The 17,593-nt window shown below is 36.4% G+C and overlaps 1 long non-coding RNA gene across 1 annotated transcript in view; it reads left to right on the forward strand.

Moving 5' to 3' along the window:
- Nucleotides 1–16,522, forward strand: part of LOC128640767 (uncharacterized) — a 141,314-nt gene extending 124,792 nt beyond the window's left edge. Inside the window, exon 3 of the long non-coding RNA XR_008399391.1 lies at nt 15,939–16,522. This is a non-coding gene — a long non-coding RNA (uncharacterized LOC128640767). The remainder of the gene's footprint in view (nt 1–15,938) is intronic.
- Nucleotides 16,523–17,593: the final 1,071 nt, after the last annotated feature.

Consider the following 17,593-nt stretch of genomic DNA (forward strand, 5'->3'; position numbering starts at 1 on the left):
CGATTGCACGCGCAGTGCCCCAAATTTGAAGTAGGAGGACCAACCAAGCATCTTTTTCCATCTCCCGGTTCCTAAAATCCATGCCATATACACGTCCCCTGGTGACGCAACTGCCTCTGGGAAACTTACCATGGGTCCCAGACCGCACATCTTGTAATTCTCTGTCTGGAAATTATATATCTATCAAATCTATCTATTTATCTATCAAATCTATCTAACTATCTATCGTATCCACTTGTGTTTCGGCCAAATGTCCGTCGGACAAATATCCATCGCCCAAATGTCCGTCGGCTAAAAGTCCGGCCACGATTGCACGCGCAGTGCCCCAAATTTGAAGTAGGAGGACCGACCAAGCATCTTTTTCCATCTCCTGGTTCCTAAAATCCATGCCATATACACCTCCCCCGATAGGGGGAGTAACAGGTATTACACTGATCAGAATAGTACTACTTAACATACCACTCATATCTGGTGGCACAGTAGATTGCATGTGCAGTGCCCCAAATTTGAAGTAGGAGGACCGACCAAGCATCTTTTTCCATCTCCCGGTTCCTAAAATCCATGCCATATACACGTCCCCTGGCGCCGCAACTGCCTCTGGGAACCTTACCATGGGTCCCAGACTGCACGTCTTGTAATTCTCTGTCTGGGAAATTATATATCTATCAAATCTATCTATTTATCTATCAAATCTATCTATCATATCTATCAAATGTATATTGCATCTATTGATCTATCTATCTAATCTATGTATCTATCAAATCTATCTGTCTCGTGGTTGTGCAAATTGACTATTTGCGGTTGTTTACGGTGCGTTAAACGGGGAGTTTGGTCTGTCACTGTGAAGCGGGCGTAACCCTTACACTACCTGACATCATAGCTGATGTTTTAAAGCACGTTATTCCAAACAATTTAGGAATGTTAGGTGATTTATGCCCTTTATGGATTAAAACCAGACTCTGCATCAACTATGTAATTTTCCGTGGGAGTTTTGCCATGAATCCCCCTCCGGCATGCCACAGTCCAGGTGTTAGGTTCCTTGAAACAACTTTTCCATCACTATTGTGGCCAGAAAGAGTCCCTGTGGGTTTTAAAATTCACCTGCCTATTGAATTCAATGGCGGTTCGCCCGGTTCGCACATTCGCGAACAATTGCGGAAGTTCAAGTCCGCCGTTCGCGAACGGAAAATTTTCAGTTCACGACATCACTATCTAACATTCTTCACTTCATTAACGTTATAAATATACAAGAATCCCTTTCCAAATTATGACTAAACACAGACAATTAGGAGGAGTAGGTGCTCCCAATTTATTAGATTACTACAATGCCTCAAGATTGGCACAAACTTCACTACTAGGACAGAGAAATAGGGACATATTATGGACTAACATTGAATCTGATATAGGAGGTTATAACACACCGGAGAACTTTATCTGGGACAGATCTCTGCACCACTCCAAACGACATAAATGCTCCCCGGCAACTATCTTCTCAATTGACCATTTTTTACTCATAATTAAAAACACAAAACTATTTCCAAGCCATTCTCTAAAAATGCCCCTGAAATACCTCTTCCCTATAGATTACAGGAAACAATTGGATAAATGGGAGAATAAGGGTTGATATCGAGTAGCGGATATTCTTATAAATAGAAAAATGTTAACATTCACACAATTGCAACAAATCATCTCACCTGTATCTCTCAGATGGTATCTATCTTTACAAATAAACGCCTAAATTACGAGTTTTTCAGTAAGGTAAAAAAGCAGCATTAACAGGTCCTAACGCTGCTTTTTTACGCCCGCTGCTATTACGAGTCTTGCAGGTATAGGTGTACCGCACACTTTTTTGGCCTTACCGCAAACCTACTTACGTAAATTTCGTAAACCCTTTTTTCTATGGGACTTCCATAGCGCTGGTATTACGAGTCTGTCCTGGGAGGCCAAAAAGTGAGCGGTACAGCCTATCCCGCAAGATTCCTAACGCATTTTAAAGTCAGTAGTTATGAGTTTTACACTACAAAGCTGTAGGATAAAACTCATAACTAAAGTGCTAAAAAGTACACTAACACCCATAAACTACCTATTAACACCTACACCGAGGCCCTCTCGCAAACACTATAATACAACTTTTAACCCCTAATCTGCAACTCCGGACATCGCCGCCACTATAATAAACATATTAACCCCTAAACCGCCGCACTCCCACCTCGCAAACACTAGTTAAATATTATTAACCCCTAATCTGCTGCCCCCAGCATTGCCGCCACCTACATTATACTTATTAACCCCTAATCTGCTGCCCCCAGCATTGCCGCCACCTACATTATACTTATTAACCCCTAATCTTCCGCTCAGGACATCGCCGCCACCTACATTATATTTATTAACCCCTAATCTGCTACCCCAGCATTGCCGCCACCTACATTATACTTATTAACCCCTAATCTTCCGCTCAGGACATCGCCGCCACCTACATTATATTTATTAACCCCTAATCTGCTGCCCCCAACATCGCCGCCACCTACCTACATTTATTAACCCCTAATCTGTCGTCCCCAACGTCGCCGCCACTATTCTAAATTTATTAACCCCTAAACCTAAGTCTAACCCTACCCCTAACACCCCCTAACAAGTATAATTTAAATAAATCTAAATAAAATTCCTATCATTAAGGGGGCGGAGCCTACAGCTGTTGTGGGAGGTCATGTTTTAATGGAGCTCGTGATGCTCATTAGGTTCTAAAGAATTATCTTCTACATAATTGGATTTCTACAGCAAAGTTTCTAGCTGCATTCTCTTGGGAGAATTTGTGAACCTATCTTGCAAAGCTGATCCTTCCTATGCTCTTCAGCTAAGCGGCAAGGAGACAGACCGCATGGCAGTGAGTCCCGTGTCGTGCTTCTGTTCACCTACACTACTGGGGCTGCCGCACATTCCCCCAGGATTTGAATAATCCTGGATTATAAGCAGTGAACAGTGCTGCTCTACATTTTATTTTCACCTAAACAGAGAAGGATCGCAATACCCTAAACAGCTTCAGCACTGTATATGAACAGGGACCCTAACGGTGGCTTTAACGATGAGACTGTCCTGCAAACTACAATATCACTACAGAAGACTGAGTCCGACGGCTGGGCATAATGGCAGCCGTTGAGACATGGTAACAATCAGTTTTGAATTCACTAACGCAACAACTCGACCAGTTAGAAAGTGAACTCAGGTCAGTGTTTCGCCTAACAGTATACTCCTCAAATACCACAGTGATAGGCACAGAACGATCCCAGCTATCGGACTTTCTATGCTATAAATTTGAAGTGCAGACAGAGGCATATGATTGCACCTCCCAACAAACTCCAACTTCTCCCAAGGAAGACACTGACTTGGAGGAAATCGAAGTAAATGGCCAGATAGTTCTGCCGCCCACAGACGATCTCTATTATCAAAAGTCGGCACAGTCTTTAGGAGAATTTACAGCACCGGACTCCTTAGTAAACAGGGCTGTGAGGTCAATACAGGACCTTTTTCAAAACGAGCAGCTAGGCTTAACAGTCTGTAACACTCTGTATGGACTCGCATTAGGGAGAAGATGGAACAAGCAGTGGCTCACAGATCAAGGCATCGAACTAACCACAGCCCAGCTGAAGAATAGACAAGTTGTTCAATACCAGTGGAACATGAAGATTTACCTCATATATGACTACAACCAGTATAAGTTAGGTGTGGGTTAAACTACTGACACTTTTCATGGTACAGCTGGGATCCGGTATTTGTTAATAACACAGACTGGCGTGTATTCTCCAAATATGTTACAAATAACCAGTTATCGTTTTGACATATTTATTTACACCTCAGATATTTGTAGGGGTTTTCTTTGCATGTTTTATGATGACAGCACTCCCAGTTAGTTCATAGGGAGACCATCACTACGTTTATCCTGCTCAACTTATGATAATGTGAATGTTTTATTACATATTTTTCTTTTTCCATAATCTAGATGCACAGTGAGGTAATGTGTTATTTGTTTAAAATTAGCAAGTATAAAACCCCAGCAGATGTTTTTTACAGGTGACCCCATAGTGACTATTACCAGTTTTAAGTACTGGTTCTTTTCAGCTCATTAGTGGTCACGATAGTGGCTTACATAATAACATTATGTGCTTGATAGTATTAAGACTTTTTTTGTTCTGATAATACTTAGAGTTTAGATATACTCAGCTTTCTAGCTACCCTGCTATAGCCTGACTTATGCCTTAAGAGATATGTGAAATGTATTGGTCTCAGCCATGTACAGCTATTGTAATTTTGTTCAAAGTGTGTTTGCTGACCCAAAAATGATTTTATTTTGCTATAGAAGTTTTTCTTTATTTTAGTATCCAAGCCCCATCAATGGACAAAAAAAAAATACCAAGAGCATTCAAAAGTTTTTCCAGCAGCACATGTAAACTTTTCTAGTTTGGTTTCCATAATAGACTTTCTTGGTCTGCCAAAGTGACCCACTTGATATGTGGGAATGGACTCATTCTGATGGTTATGTTTATGTTGCTGGAATGTTGTATACTCTGAATCTTTGCTAATAAAGCTCTTAAAAAAAAAAATCCTATCATTACCTTAATTATTCCTATTTAAAACTAAATACTTACCTGTAAAATAAACCCTAAGCTACCTACAATATAACTACATTGTATCTAGCTTAGGTTTTATTTTTATTTTACAGGCAAGTTTGTATTTATTTTAACTAGGTAGAATAGTTACTAAATAGTTATTAACTATTTAATAACTACCTAGCTAAAATAAATACAAATTTACCTGTAAATTAAAACCTAATCTAAGTTACAATAAAATCTAAACACTACACAACAATTAAATAAATTCCCTACATTAAATAAAATTAAATAAATTAAATAAAATTAGCCAAATTACCAAAAAACAAACAAACACTAAATTACAGAAAATAAAAAACAAATTACAAGATATTTAAACTAATTACACCTAATCTAATAGCCCTATCAAAATAAAAAAAGCCCATCCAAAATAAAAAAAAACCTAGCCTACACTAAACTACCAATAGCCCTTAAAAGGAACTTTTGCGGGGCATTGCCCCAAAGAAATCAGCTCTTTTACCTGTAAAAAAAATACAAACACCCCCAACAGTAAAACCCACCACCCACACAGCCAACCCCCAAATAAAATCCAAATTAAAAAAAAATAAGCTCCCCATTGCCCTGAAAAGGGCATTTAGCTCTATTGTGGCCCAAAGCCCTAACCTAAAAAAAAAAACACCCAATACACCATTAAAAAAGCCGAACACTAACCCCCGAAGATTCACTTACCGGGAGAAGTCTTCATCCAAGCGGCAAGATGTCCTTAACGAAGCCGGCAGAAGTGGTCCTCCAGACAGGCAGTAGTGGTCCTCCAGATGGGCAGAAGTCTTCATCCAGACGGCATCTTCTATCTTCATCCATTCGGCAACCTCTTTCAACGAAGTCTTCTTGCTGAATGAATATCTCTTTAAGTAACGTCATCCAAGATGGCGTCCCTTAGATTCTGATTGGCTGATAGAATTCTATCAGCCAATCGGAATTAATGTAGACAAAATCCTATTGACTGATGCAATCAGCCAATAGGATTGAACTTCAAATACTATCATTACCTAAATAATTCTTATTTAAAACTAAATACTTACCTATAAAATAAACCCTAAGCTAGCTACAATGTAACTATTAGTTATATTGTAGCTAGCTTAGGGTTTATTTTATAGGTAAGTATTTAGTTTTAAATAGGAATTAATTAGGTAATGATAGTAATTTTTATTTAGATTTATTTTAATTATATTTAAGTTAGGGGTGTTAGGATTAGGGTTAGACTTAGGTTTAGGGGTTAATAAATTTAGTATAGTGGCGGCGATGTTGGGGGCGGCAGATTAGGGGTTAATAAGTATAATGTAGGTTGTGGCGATGTTAGGGACAGCAGATTAGGGGTTAATAATATTTAACTAGTGTTTACGATGCGGGAGTGCGGCAGTTTAGGGGTTAATATGTTTATTATATTGGCGGCAATGTCTGGGACTGCAGATTAGGGGTTAATAATTTTATTTTAGTGTTTACGATGCGGAAGGGCCTTGGTTTATGGGTTAATAGGTAGTTTATGGGTGTTAGTGTACTTTTAAGCACTTTAGTTATGAATTTTATGTTACAGCTTTGTAGCGTAAAACTCATAACTACTGACTTTCAGTTTACGGAATGGATCTTGGCGGTATAGGCTGTACCGCTCACTTTTTGGCCTCCCAGGCAGACTCGTACTACCGACGCAAAGGAAGTCCCATTGAAAAAGGACTTTCTGAAAGCTGCGGTAATTATGTTGTGTTACGGCCAAAAAAGTGTGCGGTGCTCCTAAACCTGCAAGACTCGTAATACCAGCAGTAGTGAAAAAGAGCCTTAACGCTGCTTTTTCACTCATACTGCAAAACTCGTAATCTAGCCGTGTGTTAATTATAGCAACAGGTTTAATGGTTTAAGGATCAGTTCCACTGGAGGGTGGAGTTGTTTAATGAAAGCAATACATTTAGGGCCAGATTAAAAAATGTAAATGTAGAGAAAATAGCTAATTGTGTAAACTATTTACAAATCTAGACAAGTCAGAAGACTTGCTTTTCCCACAGAAACTCTCTGATTACATTGTTTCCAATGCAGCAAAGGATTCTGGTTGAGATATGCAAATGAGGTTCACAATGACTCACTTTTTTACTTTTAGCCTGCTTTTTAAGGCAGACTTTCCTTTACGCCATAGCATCGCCGCATTACACAGCTTTTAAGCTGCCGCATTACACAGCTTTTAAGCTTAGCTAGGGTTAGTGCAGTGATTCAGACCAATCCCAGGACAGTATATATATATATATATATATATATATATATATATATATATATATACAGTATATATATATATATATATATATATATATATATATATATATATATATATATATATATATATATATATATATATATATATATATATGAAGATCTATTTAGAAATACTTTGAACATATTCTGCTATGTGCAGAGCATAGGAATGTGCAATATTTACAGTAAATATATAGTTGAAACTTTTATTAAAAATAAATATTGCATGTATTTACATGTTTTCATCTACTTAACTGCAAAGGGCTCCAATATATAAACATATATATTTGTATACATATTTATCTATGCGTTTATATGTGTATTTATGTCTGTAAATGCATATATATATATATATATATATATATATATATATATATATATATATATATAAATATATATATATAAATATATAAAACTAATAAAACCATAAATACATATGTACACACACAAATATATATATATATATATATATATATATACATACACACACATACACACTAAATATATATATATATATATATATATATATATATATATATATATATATATATATATATATATATACATACACACACATACACACTAAATATATATATATATATATATATATATATATATATACAAACGAAAACAAAAAGGTTCAGCCAGCACAAATGTGAGTAAAACGAAGTTCCTTTATTGTATTAACAGTTTAAAAACGACATATGAGCAGCTTGTCAGGATGTATCATCTGACATGTTTCGGCCATCAGGCCTTAATCATAGACATGAACATAATTAAAAACATCTAAAATATATACCTGCAGCCGTTTCCTAATTGGATTGCCCTGAACCATGTGACCAACTAGATCTCTAGCTTAATTTAACCCTGTATTGTTCTTTATTTTATATTATACAGAAATAAACACTCATCTATAATAAATATGAGACATGTTTGCACAACATATGCATAAACAAAACCATGTACACATATAGATAGCACACTTTATACTTATATTTATTTAATTTTGAAGTATTCAAGATAAATGGGTTTGTTACTCTAACATCTCGAAATTAAACCCAAATTTACCAATCCTGCTATCCTCTAAAGAATCAAACTACTCTATATCCCTGTGTACATGTGTTGTGATATTAGCAAATGTTTTTTATTATATTGTTCACACTATTATTATTAAAATATTATAAACTCTATCTCATTCTGTATTTAATCCATAACCACATTCAAGTTTATTATGAGAGCGACTACTCTGATTACAGAATGAATGTGAATCCAAAAAAGACAAACCTCAACCAACAGTATTGAAGGTGTATATAATATTAAGGATGGCCCTACTCAAGTGCCATCTTATATAGTGTTGGTAGACTAAATATTGTCAATGGGTACAACCATTCTTATTCCCAGAAATTTAGGACATCTTATATGGAATTGTAGCAATTCGGAATACGAGTGGCCAGGGAGAAGATCCAAAACGCCTCTCTTTTTAGTAAAAGTTTATTTAGATCACCCCCTCTTCTTGTTTTTTTTATTTTTTCAATGATCATCCATTTAAATGTTGCACTTGTACTATCATGTTCTAAAATAAAATGTTTAGCTAGCTCTAAATGGGCATCAGATCTTTTTATATCTGAGAGGTGTTGACGGATCCTCTCCCTGGCCTACCTTGACGTACAACCTACATATTTTTTATCAGAACAACTAAACCAAGCTAGATATACAATATTCTTAGCTCGACAGTTTACACAGCTTTCTATCTTGTATTTTTTGCTTAATGTATTTGAGGAAAATGTGTCTCAGAGGAGTATGTGACTTTAGAGGATACAGGGTCCAAAACCACATTTAAACATGCCTTTTGATGTTAACCATGAATTTTTTGATTTTGTAGAAATTTCACTGGGTGACAAAATGTTTCCTAAAGTCATACCTCTTTTGTAAGAAAACCTGCATCCAGTTTTCACTGTATTTATCAAGCCCTCATCTGCCAGTAGCAAGTGTTTGAATTAAAAAGTATTAAACTTTACTGAAATGATTAAAATACAGCGACGCGTTTCTCAGTCACAGACTGTTTCCTCAGGCATAATCTGATTATGCCTGAGGAAACAGTCTGTGACTGAGAAACGCGTCGCTGTATTTTAATCATTTCAGTAAAGTTTAATACTTTTTAATTCAAACACTTGCTACTGTGTTTTATTTGGATCAACACATGGTCCATTAGATCTCCGCTGTCTGCTGCTTGTCTTTTGTGGAAGCCTTGTTACAGTCTGTTGGGTGACTACATTGATCCCATCCTCTCTGATTAGCATCAATGGAGATGCTTTATTTTTTGTGAGTATATATCTTACCACATACACTACTGCTCCTTGTATAAGACTGTACTAGGCCATATAGGCACCTTTGTGTCCCCTTGTGTTTTACTACAGAATATCCATCTTTACCCTAAGAGGTCGGTCTGCTGGGTGACTGTTATAGATCCCAGACTGCTCCCACTGCACTAATTGGAGTGCTTCCAAGATTGCGAGTTTGATAGAATACAACCTGATTATCTAATTCTGTGGATCAAACAATATTGGGCCATGTGGCGCATCTGTCTTTTCTTCTGTTTATAGATTGTTTAATTGTCGTAACATTTCTCTCTTATATGATTGCCTGTCCCAAACCACTATACTCCCTCCTTTGTCTGCAGATTTTATTACTAGCTGTTCATTTCTCTTTAAAGATTCCAATGCCAATCTCTCCTGTTTAGAGAGATTGGAAGGGATATCACTGGGTTTGTTTGATAATTTAACCAAATCAGCTTTGATTCTTTTCTGAAATTTCCGGAGTATATCTCCCCTTGTCTGCACTGGATAAAAGACTGATTTGGATTTCAATCCCCCATGACTATTAATCCTTTGCTCATTTGAACCACATTCCAAACTTAAGCTCAATAAATTTTGGACATCCTGTAGCTCTGAAAAATCCATATATATGGACTATTGATCTGCCTTCTAATTACGCTAGGTGTGTTGACCCTAGATGGTTCTATATCAACACCCTCACTGCTTTCAAAATATTTTTTGCAATGTTAAACCTCGGATCAGTCAATTAACATCAATGAGGGTTTGAAATAAATTGAACCGGTTAGTGGGAATAAAGCCCATACCGTACCACCCCAAAACTTTTATTTAATTTTCGTTAAGCGGGTAATCAGTTAAGTTTATAACATTGTTTGTAATTGTTTTATCTATTGGTATTTGTTGCATCTCGACCCTTGTCTCAGGTGATATCGTGATTAGTTTGCTCTCCCTCTTGGTGTGCCCCTATATATTTATATACACACACATACATATACATCTTTAGTACAGGGAGTGCAGAATTATTAGGCAAGATGTATTTTTGATGATTAATTTTATTATTGAACAACAACCATGTTCTCAATTAACCCAAAACACTCATTAATATCAAAGCTGAATAGTTTTGGAAGTAGTTTTTAGTTTGTTTTTAGTTATAGCTATTTTAGGGGGATATCTGTGTGTGCAGGTGACTATTACAGTGCATAATTATTAGGCAACTTAACAAAAAACAAATATATACCCATTTCAATTATTTATTTTTACCAGTGAAACCAATATAACATCTCAACATTCACAAATATACATTTCTGACATTCAAAAACAAAACAAAAACAAATCAGTGACCAATATAGCCACCTTTCTTTGCAAGGACACTCAAAAGCCTGCCATCCATGGATTCTGTCAGTGTTTTAATCTGTTCACCATCAACATTGCGTGCAGCAGCAGCAACCACAGCCTCCCAGACACTGTTCAGAGAGGTGTACTGTTTTCCCTCCTTGTAAATCTCACATTTGATGATGGACCACAGGTTCTCAATGGGGTTCAGATCAGGTGAACAAGGAGGCCATGTCATTAGATTTTCTTCTTTTATACACTTTCTTGCCAGCCACGCTGTGGAGTACTTGGACGCGTGTGATGGAGCATTGTCCTGCATGAAAATCATGTTTTTCTTGAAGGATGCAGACTTCTTCCTGTACCACTGCTTGAAGAAGGTGTCTTCCAGAAACTGGCAGTAGGACTGGGAGTTGAGTTTGACTCCATCCTCAACCCGAAAAGGCCCCACAAGCTCATCTTTGATGATACCAGCCCAAACCAGTACTCCACCTCCACCTTGCTGGTGTCTGAGTCGGACTGGAGCTCTCTGCCCTTTACCAATCCAGCCACGGGCCCATCCATCTGGCCCATCAAGACTCACTCTCATTTCATCAGTCCATAAAACCTTAGAAAAATCAGTCTTGAGATATTTCTTGGCCCAGTCTTGACGTTTCAGCTTGTGTGTCTTGTTCAGTGGTGGTCGTCTTTCAGCCTTTCTTACCTTGGCCATGTCTCTGAGTATTGCACACCTTGTGCTTTTGGGCACTCCAGTGATGTTGCAGCTCTGAAATATGGCCAAACTGGTGGCAAGTGGCATCTTGGCAGCTGCACGCTTGACTTTTCTCAGTTCATGGGCAGTTATTTTGCGCCTTGGTTTTTCCACATGCTTCTTGCAACCCTGTTGACTATTTTGAATGAAACGCTTGATTGTTCGATGATCACGCTTCAGAAGCTTTGCAATTTTAAGAGTGCTACATCCCTCTGCAAGATATCTCACTATTTTTGACTTTGCTGAGCCTGTCAAGTCCTTCTTTTGACCCATTTTGCCAAAGGAAAGGAAGTTGCCTAATAATTATGCACACCTGATATAGGGTGTTGATGTCATTAGACCACACCCCTTCTCATTACAGAGATGCACATCACCTAATATGCTTAATTGGTAGTAGGCTTTTGAGCTTATACAGCTTGGAGTAAGACAACATGCATAAAGAGGATGATGTGGTCAAAATACTCATTTGCCTAATAATTCTGCACTCCCTGTATATGTATGTATCTCTATGTTAAAGCCTTTTGCCTGCCTTTTTTTCTCCTAATACCTGAGACCATTCTAACATCTATCATTGATAAATGATAACTTTTATAACTTTTCTGGGCAATTTTTTTTAAATTAATTTTTATCAAATAGTGTTATTGTGACTGTAACTGTACTTTGCAATGTATTTTTTATCTGTTTTGTGACGCTTTTTTGTTTTGCAAAACAGTTAAACAGAGCTCTGAGCAGACAGTAATAATTATAGTGCAAATCGCGATTATGATCAAACAATCACGTTTACTTTCAACTCATAATATGAGTGGAAAACCTGACGCATGCAGAAACACCCGCAACACTCCCCTCATGCAAAACTGTTATCACTCCACTCGTAATCTGACCCTTAATAGGTTAAGTGGTAGGTGTCCAAGAGGAGCAAAATGACCTTATATCAGTGGAGTTACTTGATGACAGTGAGGCCCTTGCCTAATAGGTTGGACAAGTAATTGACCTAATGATAATGATATTAGATAAATAATGAGTCCATCTGGGGACTAAAGTGACATAAATATATAGACATATTTTATATTAATGATTTGGAAATAAAAACAAACAAAAATGTAGTGGAATATTGTAGAGTACTTATTTTTTTATTCCTGTACATTCTGTTATCTGCATAATACACAGACACATGGGGTGTTAGACAAAAATTGAATTCCCCATAAAACATTTTTTTGTATATGTTGTAAAACTTATTTGCAATATAATTTCATTTTTTATTTTGCTTGGTTTTCCTGCATTTCAAATTGCCATGAGAAAGGCTGGAGTTATTCCTGCAGAAGCAGAACACTTCATCTACATCCTACACAGGGATTGCTTGTATAAGCTCATTTACTTCTGTTCTTAAATGGCCACAGCCAATCAGATAAATACCATACAGAGGTATTTCAATGGGTGTGTCCCTGGGCTACAAAGAAATTCAATTTTGATAACAAAACAGTTTTGAAATGTTTCAAATTCAGTGATTTTCAATTCAGTGATTAATTAACCAATGTTCTAATTATATATGTTTTTCCCCAGAAGCTGCATTTGTGTATTACATTCAAACAAAGCTTCAGATGTTGGCTATTTGTGTTTTTGTGTGAAGGGGGTTGTGGGTACAGATATCAGTAAAATGTCCCCTTCACCCCTCTTAGTAATATATTGTGAAATCATACTGTACTTGTGGAGTCAATAAGAAAAAGACACTGAGGTAAATTATGTACCAGCTAAACACTTTTGATGCCTGAGGGTGTATCCACTCAAGTGTGAGAACCATTATCAGCCATTTACCTGATTGTCTATTAGAGATCAATAATGGTCTCTTCAGGACACAAGGGAGATATTCCAATCAGTTGTCAGCAGAAACATGCTAGAGGACTCTGGGAAGATTTAACAAGTGACTTAAATATGGAAACACAGAATATAATACTGAAAAAAACAGCTTACCTCCCTAAACAACTTATAGGTTATTCAATAAATCCCCTAGTCTCCCTATTACTGGTACTGCAGTTTCAGGGCATGGTCTCTTGTTTTGGTATATGCCATAAAGGGACATTAAACACTAAATATAATTTATAAGCATAATATTAAATCCCTCTAGTCATGTGTTCCCCCATGTTGAAATCTAGATTTCACTGCATTCCAGTGCTGAGGTGTTTGCACATGTGCAACAACTCTCCTTCATATACTAAAGTCTAAGTTCCAAAATGGTGACGCCCATAATTAGAGTGAGGTGCATACAATGTATTCAGTGCTTAATGTAAATGCTGATATACATCATCAAATGTTATTTTATGTGGTTGCTACATAAAATTGGGCCTGTCGTCGAGACTTAATTTTGTTTGAAATGACTTTATGCAGCAGTGCTAATAGACTACATTTTTTTGGAAGGAATAAATACTTATATTTACTTAGATGTGTTTTCTGCAAATCTCTTTGCTTGTGTAGAAGTGGGCATGTACACAGCACTTTACTACAGCACAAATGGTAGAAGTGCATTGAAAACCAGATGTGATGTCTCTGCTCCAAAGAGCTTACAAGAGACAGTAAAATTACCAATTAAGGGCTAGATTACAAGTGGAGTGCAAAATATCGCTTTAATACCAGTGCACGCTAATGTGGAAAAGTATTGCAGATATATCTGAATCACTGTGCAAGGGTATATATAAAGTGTGCTAATTTCTAAGCCCTTGAAGGCTGCCTCTTATTGCAGTGAATTTTGACAGTTTTGCACAGCTAAACAGCGCTAGTTAATGTGTGCCATATAGATTGTGCTCATTCCCATGGAGTTATGACTCCATAATTGTTATTGTTTAAAAAGATAGATAATCCCTTTATTACCCAGTTTTGCATAACCAACAGTTATATTAATACACTTTTTACCTCTGTGTTTAGTAAAAAAATGTCTGTCACTGTTTACCTTGTATCTAAACGTCTGCAGACTGTCCCCTTATTTCAGTTCTTTTGACAGACTTGCATTTTAGCCAATCAGTGCTGAAATCACAAAAGATATGTATATGTATTTTGTGATTGGATGACATTTTTCATACAAAAGCATTTTAACTGCTGTTCTTTCATGAACATGGTCCAATTGTATACACATCTTCTGTGATTTCTTGCACCTGGTAAGTATGAGATGGTGCCTCAGAAAGTGAGCACATTTAGATAATGGAAGCAAATTGGAACTAGTTTAAAATTGTCTGCTCTATCTGAATCACAAAAGTTTAATTTTGACTTTAGTACTTTTTAGGGCCATTTTACATTTTTTTTTTCTTAGCTCTATGCATTTCAAGAGTTAAAGGGACACTGAACCTAAAGTTTTTCTTTTGTGATTCAGATAGAGCATGAAATGTTAAGCAACTTTCTAATTTACTCCTATTATCAAATTTTCTTCATTCTCTTGCTATCTTTATTTGAAATGCAAGAATGTAAGTTTAGATGCCGGCCCATTTTTAGTGAACAACCTGGGTTGTTCTTGCTGATTGGTTGATAAGTTCATCCACCAATAAAAAAGTGCTGTCCAGAGTGCTGAACCGAAAAAAAAAAAAAGCTTAGGTGCATTCTTTTTCAAATAAAGATAGCAAGAGAACAAAGTAAAATTGATAAGAGGAGTAAATTAGGAAGTTGCTTAAAATTGCATGCTCTATCTGAATCACAAAAGAAAAAATGTGGGTTCAGTTTCCCTTTAATGAAGCACAATATCTTCTTGGCATAATTATAGTAACAAAGATGCTTTTTTTTTTCTATTGCATTTTATTTCTTTTTGGGGATTTGCATGTCCATACTCTTTCCATAGAAAACACATAGCATATTACTATAGATCTTACATGGATTATTTTGCTCATGAGAGAGCTATATTAAAGATCAACTAACCTAAACTTATTAGCAATGTCTTGCAGTGTCAATTAACTATCTCTATATTGAAAAAACGATGATGATTTTCATTATTACACTAATGTCAATATACAACAGGGGTGTCCAGTTTTTCAAAAGACCACACAGTGGGAATATTCCAGATACAAAGCAAAATATAGAAATGTGCTGACTTTTCATTGGAAACTGGGAATTTTTATTATATAATAAAGGAGAATCTGACCCTTATGTTGGACAGTACAGGTAAAGTAAATTTATGGCTGGTAATTGTGATTTTAAAAAAACAGAAAATGGACAATAAAGTCGCTTTTATATATTAATTCATAGTAAATATCAGCAGACACATAACTCCAAAATATCTTCATAGAAAATAAATTATTTAAAAGCATTTAAAACTGTCATTGTTTCAGCAAAATTTGAATTGTTTTACAAATGAGAGACACACCACTTTAAAAGCTTCTGGATGTTGTTTATAACTTATCTCCTCTGCTGTGGTCAGTAAGGGACAGATCTAAATCAACATCTGCAGTAATAAAGCAGTGATAAAGCAAGCATTGTATATGATGTTGCAGGGTCACAGTTCTGGATTCTGCATCAAGTACACTTTCAAGGGTTGTAGAAGACAAAAAATATAGAGGTAAATTGCAGAAATAGTGGTCAAAATATAGTACATAATTAGTTTAGTAGATCTTTAACCATGTTTTTTTTTTTTTTTATATTGCCGATTAGATCCATTAGTCACTGAACATTGAGCTACAATCCCCATTCAAAGAGCTGAGGAGCTGAGGTGATGAAAAAGACAATTTATTTTTTAAAATAAATAGGAGACTGTGAGATGTTTGGAGGAGTCACAGAGCTGCCGCTTGGCACTATCAGAAAGCAGATTATTTTCCAGGCTACAAAATATTAGGACAGTGGCTGCAGCCCAAGAATAGAGAGCCAGGAACAAGATGAGGAGGGTGGCAGGAAAAATCAGGGCTCTCGTAACGAGACAAACTGAAAGGCACTGAAGGGAGGAGAGGTGGCATCAGGACAAGTTTGGGAAGGAACATGCTGGTTTGCGGAACAGATCAAAGGCAAAAGAGAGAAGGGGAAGGAGTGGCAGGGTGAGGACTGATCACCAGTCTTGTGACACCCTCTCTCAGTGGATTGCAGGATCCTCTGGATTGAAGACAGAATACAATTTACTGAACGAAAACACAGATTTCTGGTTCCTAGAAAAATATATAGTATGTGCTAACTGGTAGCAACTGTCACCTACCACATTTTCTTTCTTGCTGCAAATAAAATTAACCCTTTTTGCTCATAGGCTAGATAGAGTGTGTTTTGTATGTGTTTCATATAGCTTATTTTACACATGTTTTCTGGATCTTGTTGCATGCATTGTGCATATGAGCCTCTCAAGGGGTAGAAAAAAACATTTAGCCACCAATAAGCAAGCATAACCCAGGTCCTGAACCAAAAATTTACATTCTTGCTTTTTAAAAAAAGATAGCAAGAGAACCTAAAAAAATTGATTATAGGAGTAAATTAGAAAGTTGCTTAAAATGACATGCTCTATCTGAATCATGAAAGTAAACATTTGGGTTTAGTGTCCATTTAAGGTGTATTTTAATGCACAATATCAAGTGATAAAAGTTAGTAACAGGTATTGAAAAGTGTTAAAAAAGAATGCATTGCATGTGACAACTTGTAAACGAGTGCACTATTATCTGTTAAAAGTATAGGGTGCACTACAGTATGTACTGGATGCATTAAAATGCATTGGTAAAACATGTTTGCCAACAACTTGTAAAATCTGACCAGGTATTAATAATTGTTGCATGATTGAGAACAAAACAAAGTGCCACGTGTTATATATATATGGCCCCATATGTTTTGTTTGTGCCCAGTTTAAAGGACCACTAAACACAGTAGTGCATAATAAAAAGCAATGCAAAATAACAGTTTGAATTTCAAATGAGTAGTAATACTAGTTCTATTTCCCCTCCCACTGCATCACGTGACAGCCATCAGCCAATCACAAAATGCATATACGTGTATTCCGTTAATCTTGCACATGCTCAGTAGGTGCTGGTGCCTCAGAAAGTTTGCATATAAAAATATTGTGCACATTTAAATAATGGAAGTGAATTGGAAAGTTGTTTAAAATTGTGTGCTCTGAGTAATGAAAGTTTAATTTTGACTTGAGTGTCCCTTTAAAACCATAATTCTCAATGGTGGCACTCTCTTAACAAATCTTTAACTGAGGGGAGAGACACTGCTCATGCTGTAGCCCCCCTAGCCTGCAAGTAAAAGATAAGATTCATTTATAATATGCATGAATAAAAGATGCTTTCTATGCCTGTCTGTACTATCGTCGTACCAGAGACAACAAAGCAATG

Source organism: Bombina bombina, chromosome 1 (genome assembly GCF_027579735.1).
Source record: "Bombina bombina isolate aBomBom1 chromosome 1, aBomBom1.pri, whole genome shotgun sequence".
NCBI lineage: Eukaryota > Metazoa > Chordata > Amphibia > Anura > Bombinatoridae > Bombina > Bombina bombina.